Source organism: Scyliorhinus canicula, chromosome 6, assembly GCF_902713615.1.
Source record: "Scyliorhinus canicula chromosome 6, sScyCan1.1, whole genome shotgun sequence".
Classification (NCBI taxonomy): Eukaryota; Metazoa; Chordata; class Chondrichthyes; order Carcharhiniformes; family Scyliorhinidae; genus Scyliorhinus; species Scyliorhinus canicula.
Window position 1 is genome coordinate 218,416,349 of NC_052151.1, and position 19,615 is coordinate 218,435,963.

The 19,615-nt window shown below is 53.1% G+C and overlaps 1 long non-coding RNA gene across 3 annotated transcripts in view; it reads left to right on the forward strand.

Annotated features, from left to right (window-relative positions):
- Nucleotides 1-7,677: 7,677 nt before the first annotated feature.
- The window catches only part of LOC119966873, a 29,054-nt gene continuing 17,116 nt past the window's right edge, over nucleotides 7,678-19,615 (forward strand). Inside the window, exon 1 of one of the 3 annotated variants that reach the window (XR_005460871.1) lies at nucleotides 7,678-7,914. This is a non-coding gene — a long non-coding RNA (uncharacterized LOC119966873). Of the gene's footprint in view, nucleotides 7,915-9,627; nucleotides 9,715-19,615 lie in introns of those variants that run through there. The other 2 variants (XR_005460872.1, XR_005460873.1) reach the window with 2 other exon arrangements.

Sequence of the window (19,615 nt, forward strand, 5' to 3'; positions counted from 1 at the left end):
TCACACAGAACCTAACCCAGTACTGACCCTCTGACAGTGCAGCACTCCCTCAGTACTGACCCTCTGACAGTGCAGCACTCCCTCAGTACTGACCCTCTGACAGTGCAGCACTCCCTCAGTACTGACCCTCTGACAGTGCAGCACCCCCTCAGTACTGACCCTCTGACAGTGCAACACTCCCTCAGTACTGACCCTCTGACAGTGCAGCACTCCCTCAGTACTGACACTCTGACAGTGCAGCGCTCCCTCAGTACTGACCCTCTGACAGTGCAGCACTCCCTCAGTACTGACCCTCTGACAGTGCAGCACTCCCTCAGTACTGACCCTCTGACAGTGCAGCACTCCCTCAGTACTGACCCTCTGACAGTGCAGCACTCCCTCAGTACTGACCCTCTGACAGTGCAGCACTCCCTCAGTCCTGACCCTCTGACAGTGCGGCACTCCCTCAGTACTGACCCTCTGACAGTGCGGCACTCCCTCAGTACTGACCCTCTGACAGTGCAGCATTCCCTCAGTACTGACCCTCTGACAGTGCAGCACTCCCTCAGTACTGACCCTCTGACAGTGCGGCACCCTCAGTACTGACCCTCTGACAGTGCAGCACTCCCTCAGTACTGACCCTCTGACAGTGCAGTGACCTCTCAGTACTGACCCTCTGACAGTGCAGCACTCCCTCAGTACTGACCCTCTGACAGTGCAGCACCCCCTCAGTACTGACCCTCTGACAGTGCAGCACTCCCACAGTGCTGGCCCTCTGACAATGCAGCACTCCCTCAGTACTGACACTCTGACAGTGCAGCACTCCCTCAGTACTGACCCTCTGACAGTGCGGCACTCCCTCAGTACTGACCCCCTGATAGTGCAGCACTCCCTCAGTACTGACCCTCTGACAGTGCGGCACTCCCTCAGTACTGACCCTCTGACAGTGCAGCACTCCCTCAGTACTGACCCTCTGACAGTGCAGCACTCCCTCAGTACTGACCCTCTGACAGTGCAGCACTCCCTCAGTACTGACCCTCTGACAGTACGGCACTCCCTCAGTACTGACCCTCTGACAGTGCAGCACTCCCTCAGTACTGACCCTCTGACAGTGCGGCACTCCCTCAGTACTGACCCCCTGACAGTGCAGCACTCCCTCAGCACTGACCCTCTGACAGTGCAGCACTCCCTCAGTACTGACCGTCTGACAGTGCAGCACTCCCTCAGTACTGACCCTTCAACAGTGCAGCACTCCCACATGTCATCTGTTTGTCTCTTTAAGAAAGGTCTTTGTCTCATCACATCGCTGGCAGTGGCTGTGAGATGTTTGATTTCATTTTCAGCGTGACTGCTGTGGTTCACAGACAAGGAGAAATAAATATTTTAGCCTCTCTCTCTCTCTCTTTTGTATAATTTTAAAAATCTGTTCTCGTAAAAATAACCTTGGTGGTGGCTTTGGAAATATTATTGTTTTCTGGAAGGAATTGGAAACTACTGGTGAAGACTGGGTCAGTATCACAGTGACCAAGTCTAGTCTTACTCAAGTGAGAATTCAGTGTGCTGGGCGATGCCTTTGAATAGGAGCATTTGGTTTAGTGGATTTTGTTTTTGAATTGGAACTGTTAAGGGGGAATTCATTTGGACTGATACATAGATTACTGAAGCGGTGTCGTGACTTTATGTTTGTAATTGATAAGAATTCTTGCTGTTTTTATATATAGGTTAACTCAGTTCTTAGAATAAAGATTATTTTGATTAAAGTGTCTAGGAGGGGTGAGCATATTTGTGTTTGCTTTTCAGGTGGTGCATTCCAGTTTAATAGGGAGTGTGTTGTGGACAATGGCTGTCTCTGCGGAGTCTGCACGTCCTCCCCGTGTCTGCGTGGGTTTCCTCCGGGTGTTCCGGTTTCCTCCCACAGTCCAAAGATGTGCGGATTAGGTGGATTGGCCATGATAAATTGGCCCTTAGTGTCCAAAATTTCCCTCAGTGTTGGGTGGGGTCACTGGGTGATGGGGATAGGTGTTGACCTTGGGTAGGGTGCTCTTTCCAAGAGCCGGTGGTGGCTCGATGGGCCAATTGGCCTCCTTCTGCACTGTAAATTCTATGAGAATCTATGATGGCTCTTTCCGAGGCTCAGGCATTTTTGGGGTTGGAGAATGTCACACACAGTACATTAAAACGGAGACTAAAAAAAGGCTTTTAAAAGTGGCAAAAACATTGCAGTTAACACTGCCTGACAACATACGGTTAAAAAAGGAATCTGCATTAGAGGCTGGCTTAGCACACAGGGCTAAATCGCTGGCTTTTAAAGCAGACCAAGGCAGACCAGCAGCACGGTTCAATTCCCGTACCAGCCTCCCCAAACAGGCGTCGGGATGCGGCGACTAGGGGCTTTTTACAGTAACTTCATTGAAGCCTACTTGTGACAATAAGCCATTTTTATTTCATTTCATTGGTAGCTGAGCTTTTGAACTTGCCTGAGACAGTGTCAGAATCATTGGAACTGGCAAGAATTCAATAACAAATGAAACAGCTTGATCATAAAAAGAATTAAAGCTGCTTAAATGACAGACCAGCACAAGACAAGTAGATAGGAAAAGGAAAGAATAGTCCCAGCAGAACAAAAAGACAACAAGAGAGACTTTGAACTTCAGAAAATGACCATGAAAAGTGAACATTAGTTAAAATTGACAGAGGTAAATTGTAAACTAAAGTCTGAGGATAGTGACGAGGATAGTGAGAACGAGTATGTATGGTTTAGTAGTCAATGGCTTGGTGAGGATCTATTTTAACATGTCCAAGCATTGCCAATGTTTGATGAGAAGGATGTAGAAGCCTTTTTCATTTCATTTGAGAAGAGATGACTAAACAAATTAAATGACCACAGGACATGTGGGTATTACTGATTCAAACAAAGTTGGGAGGCAGGGCTAGTGAAGTGTTTGCATCACTACCGGAGGAGGTATGTGGGACGTATGAGGAGGTGAAAAAATCCATCTTCGGTGCATATGAACTAGTGCCTGAATCCTGCAGACAAAGGTTTAGAAATTTAAGGAAGGAACCTGGTCAAACATACATAGAGTTTGAAAAGATCAGAGTAATTTTGATAGGTGGATAAGGGCTTTGTAAATAGACCACATGTATGAAGCTCGAATAGAAATGTTAATATTGGAGGAGTTTAAAAATTCAATTCCTGACATAGTGAGAATTCATGTGGAAGAGCAGAGGGTTAAAATTGTGAGATTATGGTGGCGCAGTGGCTAGCATTGCTGCCTCACGGCGCTGAGGTCCCAGGTTGGATCCCGGCTCTGGGTCACTGTCCGTGTGGAGTTTGCACATTCTCCCACAACCCTAAGATGTGCAGGGTAGGTGGATTGGCCATGCTAAATTGCCCCTTAATTGGAATTGAGCATTCTAAATTTATAAAACAAAACTGTGAGATTAGCATCAGAAATGGCAGATGATTGTTCAGAATTAGTTCAGAAATCAAAGTTTGCTTTCCGACATCAGTTTCAGCCTGTGAGGGAAACTGGAAAAAGGAGAAATACTCAGGTGGTAAAGGTAAAGGTGATCTGATGGGAGACAATAAAGAGAGTGTACCTCAGATTAAAAAAGAGATCTGATGGGAGATAATAAGGAGAGTGTACCCCAGATTGTAAAAGAAATCCAAGAGGGTGGAAGAGACATGAAAAGTTTCAAATGTTTTCACTGTAATAAACTAGGCCATGTAAAGTCACAGTGTAGGCGGTTGAAGAAAAGCACTGGGAAGGCTGATGTGGTAAAACAGGATAAGACAGTGGGGTTTGTTAAAGTGGGAAAGGAAAGCCCAAGTGAAGCGAAGGAGGTGCAACAGATTGTACAGCCTGATCAAGAGGCGATTGATCAGAAGGTGCCAGATCTCTTTAAAGAATTTACTTGTGTGGGTAAAGTTTACTCATGTGTATCAGGAGGAGCAGGTAAAGAAGTCACAATTTTGAGAGATGCGGGAGCTCGTCAATCTTTCATGGTAAGAGGTGAGGAGTTATGTAGTTTGGGAAGAATATTGCCAGAAAAGGTGGTAATATGTGGAATTCAGGGTGAGAGGAATAGTGTTCCATTATATAAGGTAAGGTTGGAAATTCCAGTGAAGAGCGGTGAAGTGGTAGTCGGAGTAATAGGGAAACTATCTTCAACCAGGAATACAGTTTATCTTGGGTAATGATATAGCTGGATCGCAGGTCCTCCTGATACACATGAGTAAACTTTACCCACACAAACAAATTCTTTAAAGACATCTGGCACATTCTTATCAATCACCTCTTGATCAGGCTGTACAATCTTTTGTAACTCCTTCGCTTCACTTGGGCTTTCCTTTACCACTTTCACAAACCTGTTTTACCACATCAGCCTTCCCAGTGCTTTTCTTCAACCCCCAACACTGTGACTTTACATGGCCTAGTTTATTACAGTGAAAACATTTTAAACTTTTCATTTCTTTTCCACCCTCCTGGATTTCTTTATTAATCTGTGGTACACTCTCTTTATTGTCTCCCATCAGATCACCTTTACCTTTACCACCTGTGTATTTCTCCGTTCCCCAGATTCCCTCACCGGCTGAAACTGATGTCGGAAACCAAGCATTGATTTATGAACTAATTCATAATCATTTGCCATTTCTGCTGCTAACCTCACAGTTTTAACCTTCTGTTCTTCCACATGAGTTCTGACTACATCAGGTATTGAATTTGTAAACTCCTCCAGAAGTATAATTTCTCTCAGAGCTTCATACGTTTTGTCTATTTTCAAAGTCTAATCCATCTTTCAAAATTACTCTGTTTGAGCCTTTCAAACTCCATGTATGTTTGACCAAATTCTTTCCTTAAATTTCTAAACCTTTGTCTGTAGGCTTCAGGCACTAGTTCATATGGATTTTTTCACCTCCTCATATGACTCAGATACCTCCTCTGATAGTGCTAGCTCTACCTACCAACTTTGTTTGAATGAGTAATACCCACATCTCCTTTGGCCATTTAATTTGTTTCGCTACCTTCTCAAATGAAATGAAAAAGGCTTCCACCTCCTTCTCATCAAACCTTGGCAATGCTTGGACATATTTAAATAAATTCCCACCAATCCTTTGACTTTGACGCTCTTTCTCACTATCCTCATCACTATCATCCAACTGTACGTTTCCCTTTACGTCTGCCAATTTTAACTGACTGTCATGTTTCATGGACATTTTCCGAAGTTCAAACACTCTCTCTCATTCTCTTTCCGCTCTCTCTCTCTTTGTATTCAAGCTGCTTTAATTCTTTCTCATGTTCCATTTGTTTCATTTGTAACTGGATTTTTGCCATTTCCAATGAGTCAGACTGTATCTCAGGCAACTTTAAATGCTTAGCCACTGCCATAGTTACCTCATCTTTTTCCATTTTGTCAGGTAATGTTAACTGCGATGTTTTTGCCAAATCTAAAAGCCTAGTTTTAGTCTCTGTCGGTAAGGTACTGCGTGTGACCGTCTCCACCCCCAAAAACCTCAGAGCCTCTGAAAGAGCCATTGTCCACAACACACTCCCTACTCAAACTAAAATACCACACCTGAAAAGCAACCAGAATATGCTCACCCGTCACTGTCTTTAAGTTCACTAAACCAATCCAATGGATAGACTTTTATCCACCTCGAGCCCTCAATTTGTTATGGACCAGGGTTTAAAGAACACCAAAGTGTATCATGGAGTTCACCTGACCCACAACTTTTAATAGATTGTGGTATGGGGAGCACAGGCCCACTCTACAGGTGTGATGCACCAGACATCTATAGTACTTTTAAACTAAAACACTGGGCGCGATTCTCCCAAAACGGGAGAAATCATAAAGCTGGCGTCAAACCCGGGCGGGTTTGACGCCAGTGCGCCCTTTCCCGACCGGGAACCGATTCTGGTCCCCGGTCGGGGCTAGCAGCCCGACGCCGTAGGCTCCGGCATGACGGGCTTAACGAATATCGTTAAGCCCGCTTGCCGGAGTTAGCGCCGGCTGACGCGTCATATGACGTCAGCCGCGCATGCGCGGGCCGGGTTGCCCCTCAGCCGCCCCGCGGATGGATACTGCGGGGCGGCGGAAGGAGAAAGAGTGCGCGGGCATCGGACCCACTGCCCGCGATCGGTGCCCACCAATCGCGGGCCCATGGCACCCTTGGCACGGCCGTGGTACTGCCGTGCCAATCGGTGCCATGGTTATGAAAAGCGAGTTTGTGACGCCGTTTTTACGAACGGCCAGACCAGGTGTGTTTGCCGTTCGTAAAAACGGCGTAAAGGGCTGGGACTTCGGCCCATCGAACAGCTGTGAATCGCTGCCGGCCGTAAAAAAACGGCGGCAGCGATTCGTGTCGGGAGTTGGCCGGGGTGGGGGGGGGGGAGAATAGCGGGAGGGCGGGAAAAATGTCGGGAAGGCCCTCCCGCTATTCTCAGACCCGTTGTGGGGGTCGGAGAATTTCGCCCACTGTTTATTTCTGAAACTAGTTAACAGTTTATAAACCCACAGTAAACATCTTCACAACTATCAACACCAATAAATCCCCCAATGTATACAGTACTCTATAAGTAACTCTCAATCTTTCCTTGCAACATCCACAAGACAACAGAACTCTCTTTACAGAAAGACATCAGGTTTAACTTCACTACTGAGAACAGTTACCACATTTAAATCAGCAAATGAACCTTCTTTAGCTTGCAGAGATTCAGACACATCTTGCTGTGACTGCAGCTTCTCCAAAACTAAAACAAAACTAAACACTCTGTGTAGCTGCTTTCTCAAAACGAAAGTAAAGGCAGACAGACAGCCCAGCTCCACACATTCTCTGACATCACTGCAGCCATCCCCTTTCTTAAAGGCACATCCACTACAGCTTTTTTATAAACCCACGTTTCTTAAAGGTACTCTCACATGACACTGACCCTCTGACAGGGCAGCACTCCCTCAGTACTGACCCTCTGACAGTGCAGCACTCACTCAGTACTGACTCTCTGACAGTGCAGCACTCCCTCAGTACTGACCCTCTGACAGTGCAGCACTCCCTCAGTACTGACCCTCTGACAGTGCAGCACTCCCTCAGTACTGACCCTCTGACAGTGCAGCACTCCCTCAGTACTGACCCTCTGACAGTGCGGCACTCCCTCAGTACTGACACTCTGACAGTGCAGCACCCTCAGTACTGACCCTCTGACAGTGCAGCACTCCCTCAGTACTGACCCTCTGACAGTGCAGCACTCCCTCAGCACTGACCCTCTGACAGTGCAGCACTCCCTCAGTACTAACCCTCTGACAGTGCAGCGCTCCCTCAGCACTGACCCTCTGACAGTGCGGCACTCCCTCAGCACTGACCCTCTGACAGTGCAGCACTCCCTCAGTACTGACCCTCTGACAGTGCAGCGCTCCCTCAGCACTGGCCCTCTGGCTGTGTTTCCAGGTGGCATTGTCTTATAGTTGGCTGACTTTCTGTTGAGGTCTGATTCCCTGCTCTGTTCGCTGTGTCACATAATCCATTTGTTTTTCGAGCAGACAATCTCCTCGTCCCCATTCAGCTGATGGTTTCTGTAACAATCTCAATGTTCTGGTTCTTATCACATGAAAGTTTGAAAGTTGCAGAGTTGAGTCTGCTACATTTACTCCAAGACCGCCTTTGCAAACGGACCTCATTGGCTGTCAAGAGGGGCAGCACGTCAAGTGGGCGAGGGGGTGGAGTAATACCCCGCTACCGACTTGCCTCCTCCACTGGCGGCCGGAGACCAAGGCTGAGCTACACACCCTGAACCGTCCGACTCTGCAGCTGGAGTGAGAACCTGTGTGTGTGTGTGTGTGTGTGTGTGTGTGAGTGTGAGAGAGAGAGAGAGAGAGAGGAGGAGGAGAGTATCGCGGAGTCACAACGGCCTTGGGGAGAAGGGGCCCTCAGTCAAAGAGGTAGGTTCACTGAGTCTGCGGCTGAAGGAAAGAGAGGGGGAGCGAAGGAGTGGGGTGGTGGAGAGAGAGAGAGAGAGAGCGAAAGTGAGAGGAGGGGTCTGGGAGTGGGCAAGAGGCAAAGATGTAGAGAGAGAGAGTGGTCGGGGTCGTGGAGGGAGGGAGAGAGAGTGGGGTGGAGTGTGGTAACGAGGTGGAGAGCGGGCGGGATGAATGTGTTATCAGAGAGAGGGAGACAGAGTGATGGAGAGAGAGAAAGAGGGAGGGGTGGCAGAGAACGCGTGTGTGTGAGAGAGAGTGGGGTGGAGTGTGCTAACGAGGTGGAGAGAGGGCAGGATGAATGTGTTATCAGAGAGAGGGAGACAGAGTGATGGAGAGAGAGAAAGAGGGAGGGGTGGCAGAGAACGCGTGTGTGAGAGAAAGTGGGGAATAAGTGTGGTAACAAGATGGAGAGATGGCAGGATGAATGTGTTATCAGAGAGAGGGACACAGAGTGACAGAGAGAGAGAAAGGTGGAGGGGTGGCAGAGAGAGAGAGAGAGAGAAAGAGTGAAAAGAGGGCTGTTAGAATGAGAGGGTATGCGATGGAGAGTAAGGAAGAGTTATAGGTAGACACAGGTCACTGAAAGGGGCAACACAGGTGGAGAAGGTAATCAAGAAGGCATACGGCATGCTTGCCTTCATTGGCCGGGGCATTGAGTATAAGAATTGACAAGTCATGTTGCAGCTGTATAGAACCTTAGTTAGGCCACACTTGGAGTATAGTGTTCAATTCTGGTCGCCACACTACCAGAAGGATGTGGAGGCTTTAGAGAGGATGCAGAAGAGATTTATCAGGATGTTGCCTGGAATGGAGGGCATTAGCTATGAGGAGCGGTTGAATAAACTCGGTTTGTTCTCACTGGAACGAAGGAGGTTGAGGGGCGAGCTGATAGAGGTCTACAAAATTATGAGAGGCATTGACAGAGTGGATAGTCAGAGGCTTTTCCCCAGGGTAGAGGGGTCAATATCTAGGAGACATAGGTTTAAGGTGCGAGGGGCAAGGTTTAGGAGGTATACGAGGCAGATTTTTTACACAGAGGGTAGTGGGTGCCTGGAACTCGCTGCCCGAGGAGGTGGTGGAAGCAGGGACGATAGTGACGTTTAAGGGGCATCTTGACAAATACATGAATAGGATGGGAATAGAGGGATACAGACCCCGGAAGTGCAGAAGATTTTAGTTTAGACGGGCAGCATGGTCGGTACGGGCTTGGAGGGCCGACGGGCCTGTTCCTGTGCTGTACTTTTCTTTGTTCTCTGAGACAGCGCGAAAGAAGGAAGGGTGGTGGAGAATGAGAGCGGGAAGAGAGAGAGGGAGTGGGAAGGAGGGCGAGAGAGCAAGGGAGACACACACAGACCCCACAAAGGGGCAGCAGATAGTGGGAGAGACAGAGAGGGAGAGTGAGAGAGAGAGAGGGATGGAGGCAGAGAGGATTCGGCGAGGGTGGGGGACAGGAGGGAGGTGTCAATGGTGAGGCCAGTACGGAAGAAGGAAATTGACAGTATGTATTTCTGGGACAAACACACTCAGAACACGACATGCTGTGCTGTCATTGTATCATTTACAAGGCCAGGATTGGAACACTGCGTTTCAGGCGATTGGGAGATTAGACGGAGTAAGAGCTGCTTGGCGACCAGCCTCAACTCTCTCAGCCTGCTACGCCTCCCCAGTCCGGTTGGGTGTTTAATCGGAGAAGGTCTCGGGCAGAACGGAAGCGACCTGATAGACGCAGAGCGGCTAGGCCAGGGGAGCGAACAGTCCCAGGTTAGGGCTGTCTGAGAGGTGTTGTGGTTGGGAGGGGAGGGAGAGGGGGGGCGAGAGAGAGGGCAGCCTGCCAGCCTGTTTGGTGGCTGACGCAACCACCCCTACCCCCACGTCCCCCTCCCTCTTGCTGAGGGGGGGGGGGGGGGGGTAACGTCATCTCACGGGAGAATAGCTGGGCCGCTACACGCAATCCAGGGGCCAGCAGGTGCACGCATAGGTTTGAACACGCATGAGCTAGCACAGCCATGAGGAGGCTGAACGGCCTCCTCCTGTTCCTGTGTAACAGGCTGGAGAAGGGGCTGAATAGGGCCTCCTCCTGTTCCTGTGTAACAGGCTGGAGTGGGTCTGAATGGGGCCTCCTGTTCCTGTGTAACAGGCTGGAGAAGGGGCTGAATGGGGCCTCCTTCTGTTCCTGCGTAACAGGCTGGAGAAGGGGCTGAATGGGGCCTCCTCCTGTTCATGTGTAACAGGCTGGAGAAGGGGCTGAATGGGGCCTCCTGTTCCTGTGTAACAGGCTGGAGAAGGGGTTGAATGGGGCCTCCTCCTGTTCCTGTGTAACAGGCTGGAGAAGGGGCTGAATGTGGCCTCCTGTTCCTGTGTAACAGGCTGGAGAAGGGGCTGAATGGGGCCTCCTCCTGTTCCTGTGTAACAGGCTGGAGAAGGGGCTGAATGGGGCCTCCTGTTCCTGTGTAACAGGCTGGAGAAGGGGCTGAATGGGGCCTCCTCCTGTTCCTGTGTAACAGGCTGGAGAAGGGACTGAATGGGGCCTCCTCCTGTTCCTGTGTAACAGGCTGGAGAAGGGGCTGAATGGGGCCTCCTCCTGTTGCTGTGTAACAGGCTGGAGGAGGGGCTGAATGGGGCCCCCTCCTGTTCCTGTGTGACAGGCTGGAGAAGGGGTTGAATGGGGCCTCCTGTTCCTGTGTAACAGGCTGGAGAAGGGGCTGAATGGGGCCTCCTGTTCCTGTGTAACAGGCTGGAGAAGGGGCTGAATGGGGCCTCCTCCTGTTCCTGTGTAACAGGCTGGAGAAGGGGCTGAATGGAGCCTCCTGTTCCTGTGTAACAGGCTGGAGAAGGGGCTGAATGGGGCCTCCTGTTCCTGTGTAACAGGCTGGAGAAAGGGCTGAATGGGGTTTCTTGTTCCTGTGTAACAGGCTGGAGAAGGGGCTGAATGGGGCCCTCCTCCTGTTCCTGTGTAACAGGCTGGAGAAGGGGCTGAACGGCCTCCTCCTGTTCCTGTGTAACAGGCTGGAGAAGGGGCTGAATGGGGCCTCCTCCTGTTCCTGTGTAACAGGCTGGAGAAGGGGCTGAATAGGGCCTCCTGTTCCTGTGTAACAGGCTGGAGAAGGGGCTGAATGGGGCCTCCTGTTCCTGTGTAACAGGCTGGAGAAGGGGCTGAATGGGGCCTCCTCCTGTTCCTGTGTAACAGGCTGGAGAAGGGGCTGAATGGGGCCTCCTCCTGTTCCTGTGTAACAGGCTGGAGAAGGGGCTGAATAGGGCCTCCTGTTCCTGTGTAACAGGCTGGAGAAGGGGCTGAATGGGGCCTCCTGTTCCTGTGTAACAGGCTGGAGAATGGGCTGAATGGGGCCTCCTCCTGTTCCTGTGTAACAGGCTGGAGAAGGGGCTGAATGGGCCGCCTGTTCCTGTGTAACAGGCTGGAGAAGGGCCTGAATGGAGCCTCCTCCTGTTTCTGTGTAACAGGCTGGAGAAGGGGCTGAACGGGGCCTCCTCCTGTTCCTGTGTAACAGGCTGGAGAAGGGGCTGAAGGGCCTCCTTCTGTTCCTGTGTAACAAACTGGAGAAGGGGCTGAATGGGGCCTCCGCCTGTTCCTGTGTAACAGGCTGGAGAAGGGGCAGAATGGGGCCTCCTGTTCCTGTGTAACAGGCTGGAGAAGGGGCTGAATGGGGCCACCTGTTACTGTGTAACAAGCTGGAGAAGGGGCTGAATGGGCCCTCCTCCTGTTCCTGTGTAACAGGCTGGAGAAGGGGCTGAATAGGGCCTCCTCCTGTTCCTGTGTAACAGGCTGGAGTGGGTCTGAATGGGGCCTCCTGTTCCTGTGTAACAGGCTGGAGAAGGGGCTGAATGGGGCCTCCTGTTCCTGTGTGACAGGCTGGAGAAGGGGTTGAATGGGGCCTCCTGTTCCTGTGTAACAGGCTGGAGAAGGGGCTGAATGGGGCCTCCTGTTCCTGTGTAACAGGCTGGAGAAGGGGCTGAATGGGGCCTCCTCCTGTTCCTGTGTAACAGGCTGGAGAAGGGGCTGAATGGAGCCTCCTGTTCCTGTGTAACAGGCTGGAGAAGGGGCTGAATGGGGCCTCCTGTTCCTGTGTAACAGGCTGGAGAAGGGGCTGAATGGGGTTTCTTGTTCCTGTGTAACAGGCTGGAGAAGGGGCTGAATGGGGGCTCCTCCTGTTCCTGTGTAACAGGCTGGAGAAGGGGCTGAACGGCCTCCTCCTGTTTCTGTGTAACAGGCTGGAGGAGGGGCTGAATGGGGCCTCCTCCTGTTCCTGTGTAACAGGCTGGAGAAGGGGCTGAATAGGGCCTCCTGTTCCTGTGTAACAGGCTGGAGAAGGGGCTGAATGGGGCCTCCTCCTGTTCCTGTGTAACAGGCTGGAGAAGGGGCTGAATGGGGCCTCCTGTTCCTGTGTAACAGGCTGGAGAAGGGGCTGAATGGGGCCTCCTCCTGTTCCTGTGTAACAGGCTGGAGAAGGGGCTGAATGGGGCCTCCTCCTGTTCCTGTGTAACAGGCTGGAGAAGGGGCTGAATGGGGCCTCCTCCTGTTCCTGTCTAACAGGCTGAAGATGGGGCAGAATGGGGCCTCCTATCCCTGTGTTACAGGCTGGAGAAGGGGTTGAATGGGGCCTCCTGTTCCTGTGTAACAAGCTGGAGAAGGGGCTGAATGGGCCCTCCTCCTGTTCCTGTGTAACAAGCTGGAGAAGGGGCTGAATGGGCCCTCCTCCTGTTCCTGTGTAACAGGCTGGAGAAGGGGCTGAATGGGGCCTCCTGTTCCTGTGTAACAGGCTGGAGAAGGGGCTGAATGGGGCCTCCTGTTACTGTGTAACAAGCTGGAGAAGGGGCTGAATGGGCCCTCCTCCTGTTCCTGTGTAACAGGCTGGAGAAGGGGCTGAATGGGGCCTCCTGTTCCTGTGTAACAGGCTGGAGAAGGGGCTGAATGGGGCCTCCTGTTCCTGTGTAACAGGCTGGAGAAGGGGCTGAAGGGCCTCCTTCTGTTCCTGTGTAACAGGCTGGAGAAGGGGCTGAATGGGGCCTCCGCCTGTTCCTGTGTAACAGGCTGGAGAAGGGGCTGAATGGGGCCTCCTGTTCCTGTGTAACAGGCTGGAGAAGGGGCTGAATGGGGCCTCCTGTTACTGTGTAACAAGCTGGGGAAGGGGCTGAATGGGGCCTCCTCCTGTTCCTGTGTAACAGGCTGGAGAATGGACTGAATGGGGCCTCCTCCTGTTCCTGTGTAACAGGCTGGAGAAGGGGCTGAATGGGGCCTCCTCCTGTTGCTGTGTAACAGGCTGGAGGAGGGGCTGAATGGGGCCTCCTGTTCCTGTGTGACAGGCTGGAGAAGGGGTTGAATGGGGCCTCCTGTTCCTGTGTAACAGGCTGGAGAAGGGGCTGAATGGGCCCTCCTGTTCCTGTGTAACAGGCTGGAGAAGGGGCTGAATGGGGCCTCCTCCTGTTCCTGTGTAACAGGCTGGAGAAGGGGCTGAATGGAGCCTCCTGTTCCTGTGTAACAGGCTGGAGATGGGGCTGAATGGGGCCTCCTGTTCCTGTGTAACAGGCTGGAGAAGGGGCTGAATGGGGTTTCTTGTTCCTGTGTAACAGGCTGGAGAAGGGGCTGAATGGGGCCTCCTCCTGTTCCTGTGTAACAGGCTGGAGAAGGGGCTGAACGGCCTCCTCCTGTTCCTGTGTAACAGGCTGGAGGAGGGGCTGAATGGGGCCTCCTCCTGTTCCTGTGTAACAGGCTGGAGAAGGGGCTGAATAGGGCCTCCTGTTCCTGTGTAACAGGCTGGAGAAGGGGCTGAATGGGGCCTCCTCCTGTTCCTGTGTAACAGGCTGGAGAAGGGGCTGAATGGGGCCTCCTGTTCCTGTGTAACAGGCTGGAGAAGGGGCTGAATGGGGCCTCCTCCTGTTCCTGTGTAACAGGCTGGAAAAGGGGCTGAATGGGGCCTCCTCCTGTTCCTGTGTAACAGGCTGGAGAAGGGGCTGAATGGGGCCTCCTCCTGTTCCTGTCTAACAGGCTGAAGAAGGGGCAGAATGGGGCCTCCTATCCCTGTGTTACAGGCTGGAGAAGGGGCTGAATGGGGCCTCCTGTTCCTGTGTAACAGGCTGGAGAAAGGGCTGAATGGGGCTCCCTACTGTTCCTGTGTAACAGGCTGGGGAAGGGGCTGAATGGAGCCTCCTCCTGTTTCTGTGTAACAGGCTGGAGAAGGGGCTGAACGGGGCCTCCTCCTGTTCCTGTGTAACAGGCTGGAGAAGGGGCTGAAGGGCCTCCTTCTGTTCCTGTGTAACAAACTGGAGAAGGGGCTGAATGGGGCCTCCGCCTGTTCCTGTGTAACAGGCTGGAGAAGGGGCTGAATGGGGCCTCCTGTTCCTGTGTAACAGGCTGAAGAAGGGGCTGAATGGGGCCTCCTGTTACTGTGTAACAAGCTGGAGAAGGGGCTGAATGGGCCCTCCTCCTGTTCCTGTGTAACAGGCTGGAGAAGGGGCTGAATGGGTCCTCCTGTTCCTGTGTAACAGGCTGGAGAAGGGGCTGAATGGGGCCTCCTGTTCCTGTGTAACAGGCTGGAGAAGGGGCTGAAGGGCCTCCTTCTGTTCCTGTGTAACAGGCTGGAGAAGGGGCTGAATGGGGCCTCCGCCTGTTCCTGTGTAACAGGCTGGAGAAGGGGCTGAATGGGGCCTCCTGTTCCTGTGTAACAGGCTGGAGAAGGGGCTGAATGGGGCCTCCTGTTACTGTGTAACAAGCTGGAGAAGGGGCTGAATGGGGCCTCCTCCTGTTCCTGTGTAACAGGCTGGAGAAGGGACTGAATGGGGCCTCCTCCTGTTCCTGTGTAACAGGCTGGAGAAGGGGCTGAATGGGGCCTCCTGTTCCTGTGTAACAGGCTGGAGAAGGGGCGGAATGGTGCCCCCTCCTGTTCCTGTGTAACAGGCTGGAGAAGGGGCTGAATGGGGCCTCCTCCTGTTCCTGTGTAACAGGCTGGAGAAGGGGCGGAATGGGATTCCTTTTCCTGTGTAACAGGCTGGAGAAGGGGCTGAATGGGGCCTCCTCCTGTTCCTGTGCAACAGGCTGGAGAAGGGGCTGAATGGGGCCTCCTGTTCCTGTGTAACAGGCTGGAGAGGGGGCTGAATGGGGCCTCCACCTGTTCCTGTGTAACAGGCTGGAGAAGGAGCTGAATGGGGCCTCCGCCTGTTCCTGTGTAACAGGCTGGAGAAGGGGCTGAATGGTGCTTCCTCCTGTTCCTGTGTAACAGGCTGGAGAAGGGGCTGAATGGGGCCTCCTCCTGTTCCTCTGTAACAGGCTGGAGAAGGGGCTGAATGGGGTCTCCCTCCTGTTCCTGTGTAACAGGCTGGAGAAGGGGCTGAATGGGGCCTCCTCCTGTTCCTGTGTAACAGGCTGGAGAAGGGGCTGGATGGGGCCTCCTGATCCTGTGTAACAGGCTGGAGAAGGGGCTGAATGGGGCCTCCTGTTCCTGTGTAACAGGCTGGAGAAGGAGCTGAATGGGGCCTCCTGTTCCTGTGTAACAGGCTGGAGAAGGGGCAGAATGGGGCCGCCTCCTGTTCCTGTGAAACAGGCTGGTACTACTGTGATGTCCCACAATGGCCAGTCCGAGGGGCCTCAACAATTGTCCCTGTTTCTTAACTGACATGCTGGCCGGGAAAGCCTCCTGTCCAAATGTTTCCAAAGCTGGACCGTGGTGCAGACGTGGATGGAAGGGTCCAATGACTGGGAGATAGCGGTGGATTAAGTGAATGGGGAAAGCTTCGGTGAAGGCCGTCAGCGCAGGCAAAGGTGAAGCCACCCGAAAGGGTAAAACAGGGGGCTTTCTAAATGGTGAAAAACGCCAAGGACTGGAGGACCAAAGAGACTTGTGACGGGGCGGGGTGGGGGAGTCAGGTGGAAAGATCATTAAAACACCACAATCAGGTATGTTTAATAGTGAAATTAAGGGCTTTAATGGATTGTTGACCTGAGAATCTTTGAGCTCAAAGAGGGGTCGTGGCCTGCTCTCCGGCCTGGCTAGGCCTGCACCTTGTCGGAGTAGGAGCTGCTCTGGGCTCGCCACCTCGGGAAGGATTTGTTGACCTTGGAGCGGGTGCAGCCTTGAATTTCTCCACAGTTCCCGCACTTGAAGGGTTGAGTGGTGATAGATTGGGGAATGTTGAGGTCCCAAGGTGTCTTTGCCCACCACTCACTGAAATCCAGCACTGCCTGTGCAGCCGGCGGTTAGGAAGGCCGTGTTGGCCTTCGTTGCGAAGTGAGAATGTCTTACAGCAGCTGTACAGGGCCTCGGTGAGACAACAGCCGGAGTATCGGGGGGGGGGGGGGGGGGCAGTTTGGGTCTCCTTATCTGAGAAAGGGTTTAATTACCTCAGTGGTGGTGGGGGGGTGGGGGGGGGGGAGCGAAGGTTCACCAGACTGATCGCTGGAGGGCAGGGTCGACTAGGCCCGGATTCACTGGAATTCAGATGAACGGAGAGGGGATCTGATTGAAATATAAAATTCTGATAGGCCCGGGCAGACTGGATGCGGCGATGTTGTTTCCCATGTCTGAGGGGGGGAATGGGTCTGGTACAAGGGGGGGGGGGGGGCAGAATGGGTACAGGGACGGGTCTCTGTCTGGGGGGGGATGGGTCTGGTACAAGGCGGGGGGGGAGGGGCAGAATGGGTACAGGGACGGGTCTCTGTCTGGGGGGGATGGGTCTGGATGGGTCAGGATACCGGGGCGGCCATTTTGGACGGAGATGAGGAGACACGTCTTGGGCGGGAATCTCCGTTGGCCGACGGCGTAAACGGGGCGTGCGCCCGGGCGGAGAATCAGACCCGACGCCGAAACCGCGGCAGGGGTCGGTTTGACGCCGAATCGCGAAGCTCCTCCTGCCCGAAAATGCGGCGCTCGCCGTCCGGAGTCGAGACACCGCTCGCATCTCATCAGTGGGCCCTCCCGCGGTTCTCCGCCTCCTACGGGCCGAGGTCACGACGGCGCGGTCCGCGTGTGCTCCCATCGTGAAGCTGGCGTGGTGGCTGCTGAGAGAGAGAGAGAGAGAGAGAGAGGGTAGTGTCCAGCACCGGCCATACTTCGCTGACGGCCGTGCCGCTGGTTGCTGCCAGGGCCGGGGGGCCGGGGGGGGGGGGGGGAGAGTAGAGACGGGTGGCCAGGACGTGGCTGGTGGGGTTGGAGTGCACGGCTACGCAACACCATTACTGCGCCCCCCGCTGACAGCCCGCTTTCAATCTGATGCCCTGGGTCGTATAGGTGACCCCCCCCCCCCTCCCAACCGGGGAACCGCCCTAGGTGCCCTCTGACCCCAGCCGACCCATCAGATGTATGGGTGCTCTCCAGCACCACCTGTGCCATCGTTTCAGCCCCGATCAGTGTATGTGTGTGTGTGTGTGGGGGGGGGGGGGGGGGGGGGGGGGGGGTGCATTGTGCAGACACGGCTGCGGCATGTCAGCCCCGTGAATGTGCGATGTACCACGAGACGAGAACGGTGGAACAATCGAGGCTTTATTGCGCAAGATGTTGTGCCTCCTGCAGCTGAACCAGAATGGCTGCAGCGCAGGAGAGCACGCACTTTCATACTCCGCCTGCTGGGCGGAACCAGCAGGCTGGGATTTACCGTGGTACCTCCAGTAGACAGGCAGTGCCGTAATACATATAATATACCACAGTGTCCATCACGGATCACGGTAATTCCCGCACCGGATTCCGTGTGTTTCGATGGAGTTCCACGCTTTGCCGGTGCTCGCCCCTCACCGGTAACGGATCCGGCACAGGCGTGGCGTCGATTCTTCTGACGCGAAAGATTCTCCGTTGACGTCAACACTTCGACTCAGCGACGGGCGAACCCTGCCCCTTCACTCACAGACTCTGATGGTGTAGAGGGAGGAGTGCGGGAATGTGGCGCGGAGGTAGAGAATTAGCCACGATCGTACTGAAGGGTGGAACAGGCTCGAAGGGCTGAATGGCCTCCTCCTGATCTGCTTTCCTATGTGGCTCACTGACCAGTGGGAGGTTACACACAGTGGGAGGGGAGGGGGATGGTGTATTCCCAGGAATTTGGGAGGTTCAACTGCGATGTGATCCCAATGTTTGAGATATGGAGGGGAACTCAGAATGTAGAGGGAGGGGGGGAGTTACTATTTTCCACTGGGGGTGGAGGTGGGGGGTGCAGGGTGCGGGGGGGGGATGGTTTGGACAAGCTCTCATTTGGGAATGGAATTCGGAAACCCTTCCACACACACATAGAACATGCAGTGCAGAAGGAGGCCATTCAGCCCATCGAGTCTGCACCGACCCACTTAAGCCCTCACTTCCACCCTATCCCCGTAACCCAATAACCCCTCCTCACCTTTTTGGACACTAAGGGGCAATTTATCATGGCCAATCCACTTAACCTGCACATTTTTGGACCGTGGGAGGAAACCGGAGCACCCGGAGGAAATCCACGCAGACACGGGGAGAACGTGCAGACTCCGCACAGACAGTGACCCGAGCCGGGAATCGAACCCGGGACCCTGGAGCTGTGAGGCAGCAGTGCTAACCACCGTGCCCCCTGGGGTGGAATCTCCAAGCTGTTGTGCGCAGTGTGTGTATAGTGTGGGTGATTGAATCGTCACTGGACACTCCTGTGAGTACATACACTTCAGTGTGCAAGAACAGACAGATTTTAAAAAGATATTATTTCACGGGATATGTGGGTAATGCTGGTTAGGCCAACATTTATTGCCCATCCCTAATTGCCCCTTGAGAAGGTGGTGGGTGAGCTGCCTGCTTGACCCGCTGCAGATGTAGGTACACCCACTGTGCTGTTAGGGAGGGAGTTCCAGGACGTCGCCCCAGCGACAGCGAAGGAACGGCCGATATATTTCCCAGTCAGGGTGGGGAGTGACTTGGAGGGGAACCTCCAGGTGGGTGGGGTTCCCAGGTATCTGCTGCTCTTGTCCTTCTAGATGGTAGGGGACGTGGGTTTGGAAGGTGCTGCCTGAGGAGCCTTGGTGAGTTGCTGCAGTGAAGCCTGTAGATGGGACACACGGCTGACACTGTGCGTCGGTGGGGGAGGGAGTGAATGTTTGTGGGAGGGGAGCAATCAAGCGGGGCTGCTTTGTCCTGGATGGTGTGGAGCTTCTTGAGTGTTGTTGGAGCTGCGCTCATCCAGGCAAGTGGAGAGGATTCCATCACAATCCTGACTTGTGCCTTGTAGATGGTGGACAGGCTTTGGGACGGGTCAGGAGGTGAGTTACTTGCCGCAAGATTCCCAGCCTCTCACCTGCTCTGTTGCTACAGTATTAATATGGCTAGTCAAGTTCAGTTTCTGATCAATGGTAACCCCCAGCAATGTTGATTGTGGGGGATTCAGCGATGGTAACGCCATTGAATGCCAAGGGGCGATGGTTAGATCCTCTCTTGTCAGAGATGGTCATTGCCTGGGGCTTGTGTGGCACGAATGTAACTTGTCAGCCCAAGCTTAGATATAATTCAGGTCTTGCTGTATTTGGATGTGTACTATTATTACGATTCTGGATCAGGCTCAAAGAGATGCTGGCACCCTGCAGAGAAACCTCAATATTTTTTAATTTATAAGACCGTGAGGAAGTGATACTTTACTCCAGGGGTGAGTCAAGGTGAAAATAGGGATATGGTATGTTAAAACAAACTTTATTACGCACACAGTATTTAAC